Below are 7,751 nucleotides of genomic sequence, written 5' to 3' on the forward strand. Positions count from 1 at the left end.
TTGAGTGAATGCACTCCTCTGTGAGTGTTTGTAGAATGAAGGGCCTGAAATAATTTGGTTCTCAGTTGCAGATTGAAAAAATCCCTGTTGTCATTCTGCATCTTTCCAGTCTTAGTGTACCTTTGCTGTAGAAAGCCCATTATTCAAATTAAAAATATTTGAGTGATAACAATTAATAATTTCTGAGTGAATTTTAAGAAACTACTAAAGTTTCAGAGCTCTGTGTGCATGTGTGTGGGTCTGTGTATGGGAGTGTGGTATTCTGTATTTTTCAGTAAGCTATTTGTTAAAAAGAAATTAAATCAACTTATCTATCATATGTGTATGAAAAGAGCCACCTCTCTGGTTGTTAATTTTATGTCCAGTTGATAGATTTTTGTGAGGTTGCATGTTAAACACTATTCTGTTTCGGTTATAATAGCTTGAGTTCTTTAGTGATATTAACAAAAAAGTTTTGTAAGTATTATTTTTTCACTAGAGATAAAGAAAATGTTACAAACATTGAATACCTGATGGTACTTTCTGTAAGTCTCTCCACTAACTGTTTGGGTAAGTCTCCTGCTGGAATAGTCCCTTTTCCCCACATATCACTTGTCATGCAGTTTTAGCCGAATCCAGAATTTTGCTCAGAACTTCTCTGCTACATTACAGGTTGTGTCTTCTTGTCACAGAGTCTGCATTTAAAGGGTGCACGTTTATGATCATGTGCCATTCTGGCCTACAGATTACATTCTGATTATGTTCTATTTTTTCTTCACTGATTTCGGTTCCATAAATACACAATGAACTTCTCTCATGTCCATAAGCAGGCTGGTGTTGTGTGTGTGTATTCTTCTCATCTCCAAGTGATACACAGGATATTATACTGGCAAATCATCTGGGCCACCTTCTGTAAGCTTTACACCAAGAGCTGATAATTGTCAGCCTGTGTCTCACTGCACCTTCATTCATGCACACAGCTCTGTCACATGAAAGTTAATCCTAGTCCTGTTAGTGAGAGAGATATGTATGTACTTCAAGTTTTAAATAGAAATACAATCAGAATGTAGAATTCTATGATGATATATAGCCAAAGCATGTCTTTCCCTTGAGGTTAGTTTTCTCTGTAACCATCAACCGTGTCCGTTCTAGGCCAAATCAAATTGTTTTCTTTTGCAGCTCACGGTGACACAGAACACAGCACATTGTAACTACAGGAACAGGCTCAACTTTGAAATATCTCTGTCAGGCATCACAGAGGATTTGAGGCAGATGGCAGCTATCAGCTGAAGCAGTCAGAACTGTACCAGATAAATAGATAATTGAAAAGCAATCTGGAAAGCTGGAAGAGATATTAAGCCTCTCTTCTAGAAGGGAGGTAACAACTCAGGTAGGTCGCTGCTGAACTCAACTCCCAGATCAGTGTTTTGTCTAATGTCACTGAAAACACAGTGGCAGTTCATGCCTGTAATATTCATATATAATATGAATATTATGAAGTAATATTTTGAATATTCTGAAGTAATGTTTAAGTTGTTGTTAAGGCAGTTTGGCATTTTCAGTTATACAACAGAATAAAGAAGGATTTTACTACTTAAAGACAGGCGACCAAAATCCCAGGAGCAATATGGCCCTTTGTTAAATTACAGTAGCCAAAATAGAAAACTGGTTACAAACCCTTTTCATCCTCCATGCTACTTTGTTTCTACTGCCAGGAAACCAATAGTATACCTACCACACTGGCCATGATTGTCTGAGGGGCAAGTGATTTCTTTTTTTGTGTAATTTATATTTGTATTAAGATAATGGAACGATTTCTGTTTTCTTTACCATGAGCACAGAGAGAGGAAGGAAAAGGCCAATGTCTATGAGTAAAAAAAGAAGATTTTGATCTTGGTAGCTGCATTTTAAAAGGGTCCTAAAAAACATCTTTCCAATCACTCATGATTCTCAAATTTCTGACTACAGAAAGTGTGAAATCTTGTGTGAACATAGAAGGAGACTAATACCATTTGGTAGCTCCTCTTGCTAGGTTCTGATCTCTTGTAGAACTGTATTGGTTATAGGGAGAGAGTATGAGATATTTTTGTAACAGTGAGCACAGGAAATAAGATTTTGGCCTTTTTCAAAAGAAAGTGGCATCTTTTCACCAGAAAAGTTCTTGAACTGATCCACTGACAACTGTCTATTTTGTTAAACCACTCAGGTGGATCACAGAAAATATTAATTCTTGTGAAGCTGAATAAGACAAACAAAAAACAAACAAAAAAAAACCACCAAAAAAAACCACCAAAAAAAACCAACCAACAAAAGCAAACAAAAATACTTTTTCTGCTCAATTTACTTTGAAAGATGCTTTTAAAAATCTGTCTCCAAGAAGTCTGTCTAAAAAATTCTGTCCATTTATACTGAAAAAACATAGAGCAAAACACATGCATCGAAATTTATTTAAAGTATTAGTTGCTACAATTACAGTAGCAGTTATAGTATTAGTTGCTACAGTACAGTAGCTAGGAAAGCAACATATTAAATTCACAAAATCCATTAACAAAAAATTTGCATGTGTCCATGTTGCTGGTTGCAGAAATAATGGGATTCATTTAAAGAGTCTCAAAGTCTTAAAAAGTGACTGCTGGTTTGTGGTTTTTTTTAATGTATTGTTCTAATATTTGATTTACTGTGATACTGGGCATGAATTACTTGTGCACATATGTAAATCCTGCTTCTGTGTATTGACTTTTGAGGATGTTTCTCTGTCATATCTCATTCTGTGACTGCTAAAACAAAGAAAAATAAAAGGCAAATTTTTAAAGCTTACAAATGCATGAAAAGTTTTAAGTTATCATTTGCTGTTTTGAGGCCTGATTCATCTTTCCATTATAATTCTAGTAATAGACTTTGGTCAGTCTAGAGCCATATTTTATATCAGTGTCTCAGTTTAGATGAAACTGTACAATTGTAAATTACCATTATGTTGTAAAATATGTCTAACTTCATTAGATTACAAAACTTCTTAGGTAGCAGGAGAATTTTCTTTTTGACTTATGTATTTTTATTTTCTTCTAAATGAAGATGAAATGTAATAGCAAAAAAATTGCTTTTTAGATAAAATTCCAGAATCTGCCTAAATATTTATTATATAAGAATCTAGTATATCAATAATTATAAACTAAAAAGATGTTGACAACATTGCAGTGTAAACAGTGCAAATAATACTTAGAATAATAAGCAGAGCCAGAAGTAAGAAAACATCACTCAGAGGCAAGCAGCCTTATAATTAGGTTAGAAACAGATGTATTTAACTTTTTTTTTTCCCTCTCTTACAATCCTTTGAGTATTTCAGTCTTCTTCTGTGCTGTGATCCAGATTCAACAGGAAAAGTGAAAAATAAATAGTTCAGCTCAGGTTCACACTATACAACTCCCTGAAATGTAGGAGGTCTGAACAGAGGAAAGTCTTAGAAACTTGTTATGGTCAAGTTTGCTAATTGTGCTTGAAGGGGGACATCCTTCATTATCTGGTTGTGCTCAAATATTAACTCAGTGCTCTCAGTCTCAGGGGATGAAGGTGTCTGCCCTATATAGGCACATGTCTTAGATTAAATGTTCAGACATCATGCCTGAGTGTTCCCAAAGCTATTTGCTTTACCATCAGGAGAAAGGAAAAGCCCTTATGGGCTCTGAATTTCATCATGGAGGCACTTAAATCCCTCCTTTTTTGAGAGCTGGGCTGCCTTAGGAACTACGTGTGAACCATTCTGTAGCTATAATATTCTGAATAAGGCTCTTGGGAGCAGATGAGTTTGCAAAAATGTTAAGCATCAAAGCCAGGCCTTAGGTACACTGATGGGATCATAATCTGCACTCGAGGTAACAAGGCAGTCCAACTCCTGAACAGTTTCACAGAACATGATGAACTTCTTGAATACCATGAGTACATTGAAACTGTCTTCAGTACTTCACTTGTTATTCATTGTGATGAAAGCACTGGAGTAAATGATCAAAATCATACATGAGGAGCTTTCACTTCATGTTATTATGTATTCTTGTTAAAATCCTAGTTTGCTTTGCAACTCACTTCTGGCATAATCATATTTTTGCAAAGTTCATAAAGCCTTAGAAATAAAAGTATGGTTGGAATACTAGTGCTTGGCATGCTCCAAAAGTGTAAAAATCATCAGTGTATAATGTATTTACTTTCTTTACTAAATAGGTCAAAAATGTATGTCTAATTTTGGGGGACACATACCAAACAAGTTCTTCTCCTAACACACAAATCAACACCAGAAGACTTTTGAAGGAGAAAACACACAATATTTATGTGTGTGGTTCTAAAGTGTAGTATGAGGAAGTAGAAGTCAACTTTCTATTTGGGGAAGGTCTCAGATTGCTAATCCAGACCCAACAAATATGTAGCATGGCAATGTGTTTGCAGGTGTTCACATATTTCCTCTTACTTTCTGCTGTCTTTCTTGTTCTTCAACAACAAGGCCTGATGGAACTTCTGCTGATGCCCCAGGATCACAGTGTTTGTTTTGTTCATTCCACAAAATCAGTATGAATAGTTTCTTTTTTCCCATTTAAATTTTATTGTCAGTCATTGTCTCATTGTCAGTGATGTCTTTGGATGCACAAGTCTGAATTGGTAGTCAAATATCTACTTCTTGTCAAATAGCTTGAATTCTGCAACAATTTATTGTGGTCTAGGGTGAGACTTGGGGGTGATCAAGACATCTTAGACATCTATCTATATGGAAGGGCTCAGGTGTAAACTATGTGTGTAAACTCTTGTTCTAGACAACAGTCAATGCAATCTTTAGACCCTTCTCAATGCCTTGTCTGCTGATGAACTGCTTTGCATGTGTTTCAGAGGGAACTGAGTTGTTCTCTAAGCTCCATCTGAGCACAGAAAAAAATTATGGCATCATGTGAAATGTGCTGTCAGTTTCTGCCTTGCAGTTCTCTATGGAACAAAATTCCCTGAAATTGAAAAAATAAATTTAAAATATATTTTAATCACTAAATTCCTGACAAAAGTAGTGAAAAAATCTTTCTTGAGTTTCTCCCAAAGACAAATCAGGATTCTGTAAAATTGTTGGATCTTCACTTATCATTTGCTTTGATTCATGCACGTCATACAACAGTACTTGAAGCTATTGGCACACTGCATTTATTGATGCAGTGGGTTGTTCTGAATTTTATGTCAATATCTCTTACTTTGCAGTTCCACATTAATAAAATACATTGCTTTAAACAGTTTTTCATTTCCTTTGTAGTGGTTCTCTCTACTGTGGAAAGTCATTCATCCCTTGTCCTGGAGATTTTTACTTCTCATGGCACTGACACCACAGGGGTTTTTAGAGCATTGGGTTAATCTGAAAATCTCCAGCTAATATACTATAGAATAGGTTGGAATCCAACCATAAAATAAGATCAGAAAGCAATAGCAAAGGACACAGTCCAAGTTATGGTCAAAGTAAGGTTGCACAGTGTGGCTACTGCCCCAGCAACAGAGACAGAGCCTAGACAGCTGCAGAGCAGTGGCAGCCAGCCAGCATGCCTGAATAGATGAAGATAAGGCCAAAAGGAGGAGGACTTAAATCTCAGATATTAGCTGACCTAATATAGAATGAACAAGCTATATAAGAGCCTTACAGACCCAGAAAAGAACTAGAACATCTAGCTGCAAACAAAGTCCTTGAAGTTCCTTCTGCAGCTCTTCAAATATAAATTATCATAGCCAAAGTATTTTTAAAATATTAGCTTTTAAAATGTATTTAGTTCTAATTTTTTTTTTTCTGGGCACATCATAAAAAATATTTGCCGTCAAATACATAATATACTCAGCAATTATGTTTTTTAAATGTGAGGCCATTAAATTGAGGCTGTGACTTCACAGGCACATTACAGTTTATGCAAAGGTAATCCCAGTTTTCCTTCTTTGGATGGGAATTAGAATCTGTTATCCCAGCTATACTGTTTTTAGTATCCTAACTAACCCACTCTTCATGTGGGATAGGATACTTTTCTGTCTTGTGTACTTTAATTGTTCTTTCAAGAAACAAAATCTATTTATGAAAGTCCCATTTCTCCCTGAAAAGTACATTTTTCAGATGTAATATGTAAGCTGTTTTATCTCTGCTGGCTGAAAAAATTATTTTTCCCATTCTATTTATAAAGGATATTATTGTTTTACAGGATCGTTGCAGACCCTGACACAAAGATACGTCAATTAAAAAACAGGCAATTAAATAGCTCAAAAAGGAGGAAAAGAAATGCAGTTCAAAAATATCTATGCAGAGAACCCATAGCTGTCTGCAACCCTGCCTGTTACTCTGTGTGGGTAGTACTCAGGATTAGCTATGGAAACAAATGATGTCAGAACCACTCCTAAACCTTTCCAATTTTCCAGTGTGAAAATATCCTGTAGAAATGTGGTGTGGTATTGGATATGAAACAAATGTTTGGGGTTTTTTAAAATGTCAATAGATTTTTTTTCATTAAATTTTAGTTCATTTGTGCTGTATACTGTGTATAATTTTTTTTCCTGTTACATAAAAAATCTTTCCTGTTAAGGACATCCTTTCTGAAAGCACTTCTTAAAAAGGACTAGCTTGATGCTGTGGATAGTGCTTTGACATTGAAGAAAACCAGTAAGATGCAAAGAAATTCTTGCAATGCTGGAATTGATGCCTGCATACTTTAGAAATGGTTTGACTCATTAGTAGATTAATAGGCTGCACAGAGAGCTGGATCTTTGAAAGAAGTCAGTGAATTAAGGGCAAACTATTACCCTGTAGCTCCCATTAGCCTGCACATTAACCATCTAGATCTACAGATATTTCTGTCCCTTACAAATCACTGGAATTATGGGTATAGGTTTTATATAAAATCATCATGGCCATAAGATGGAATGCAGGAACATTTTACCACTGCTGCAGTTAGAATGGCCAAAGCATTTGAATACAGCTTTGTCAGGATTTTTATTCTCAAGAGCCCACCTATTCAGAAATCTGGGGTAGCTGAACATCACAGAGTTAGGTTTCCTGTTATGGTTCGGTTTTTTCCCTGTAACAGTTTATAATATCATTTAGCTACTTTCATGGAAAAGTACAATTTGACAAATCTGATGGAAAATACTCCTGCTCTTAGCTGAGGGCAAAGGAGTGGCTAAGAGGAGCTGTCATCTCTGATTATAAGCTACTGTTCCTATCCTTTATCTTTCAAACAGTAAGGAGTTATGGTGGCAGACACAGTGAAATACAGCAGCCCTTTCTACAGGGCTTACAGTGTTCTGTGTGTGCAGCAAGGTCATAGGAAAGGTCAGGAAGGTCACAAACATTCCACATTAAAGAGTCCCTTCACGGGGAGGAGCCTTTGCCAGTGGCATTTTGAATTTCACTTACTCTACGTGGGATCCATAAAACCGAATGAAACTTGCAAAGTACTAGCTTCATTGGAGCCAAGCATCTTGGCTAATTCTCAGTGATTAGTAGCAGGTATTTGAAGGACACAGCTAATTTTGACCCTAAAATGGGTCAATGGAACTGTGTTCTGGAACTACCCATTTGTCTCTATTGACTATAAAGAGAAGCCACTGTGTTAGTACAAGCATAAACAGCGTCAGTTTAAAAATCAAAAGGTAAATGAAATTTTTTTTTCTGACTTTTCATTCATTTTCATATTGCCATCCTTTTTTGTGTAAAAAAGTGGACTTGAAACAGATTTATCATACTGCTTTTAGCTAATTTTGGCTGCTCAATAGTTCATTAT

The 7,751-nt window shown here is 35.8% G+C and overlaps 1 long non-coding RNA gene across 1 annotated transcript; it reads left to right on the forward strand.

Annotated features, from left to right (window-relative positions):
• The first annotated feature begins 6 nt into the window (after positions 1–6).
• Positions 7–6,504, forward strand: LOC130264740 (uncharacterized). The gene is made up of 2 exons (XR_008842511.1): positions 7–2,453; positions 2,487–6,504. It is a non-coding gene; the product is annotated as an uncharacterized LOC130264740 (long non-coding RNA).
• The last annotated feature ends 1,247 nt before the right edge of the window (positions 6,505–7,751 follow it).

The sequence above is a fragment of the Oenanthe melanoleuca genome, chromosome 1A (assembly GCF_029582105.1).
Source record: "Oenanthe melanoleuca isolate GR-GAL-2019-014 chromosome 1A, OMel1.0, whole genome shotgun sequence".
NCBI classification, from domain to species: Eukaryota; Metazoa; Chordata; class Aves; order Passeriformes; family Muscicapidae; genus Oenanthe; species Oenanthe melanoleuca.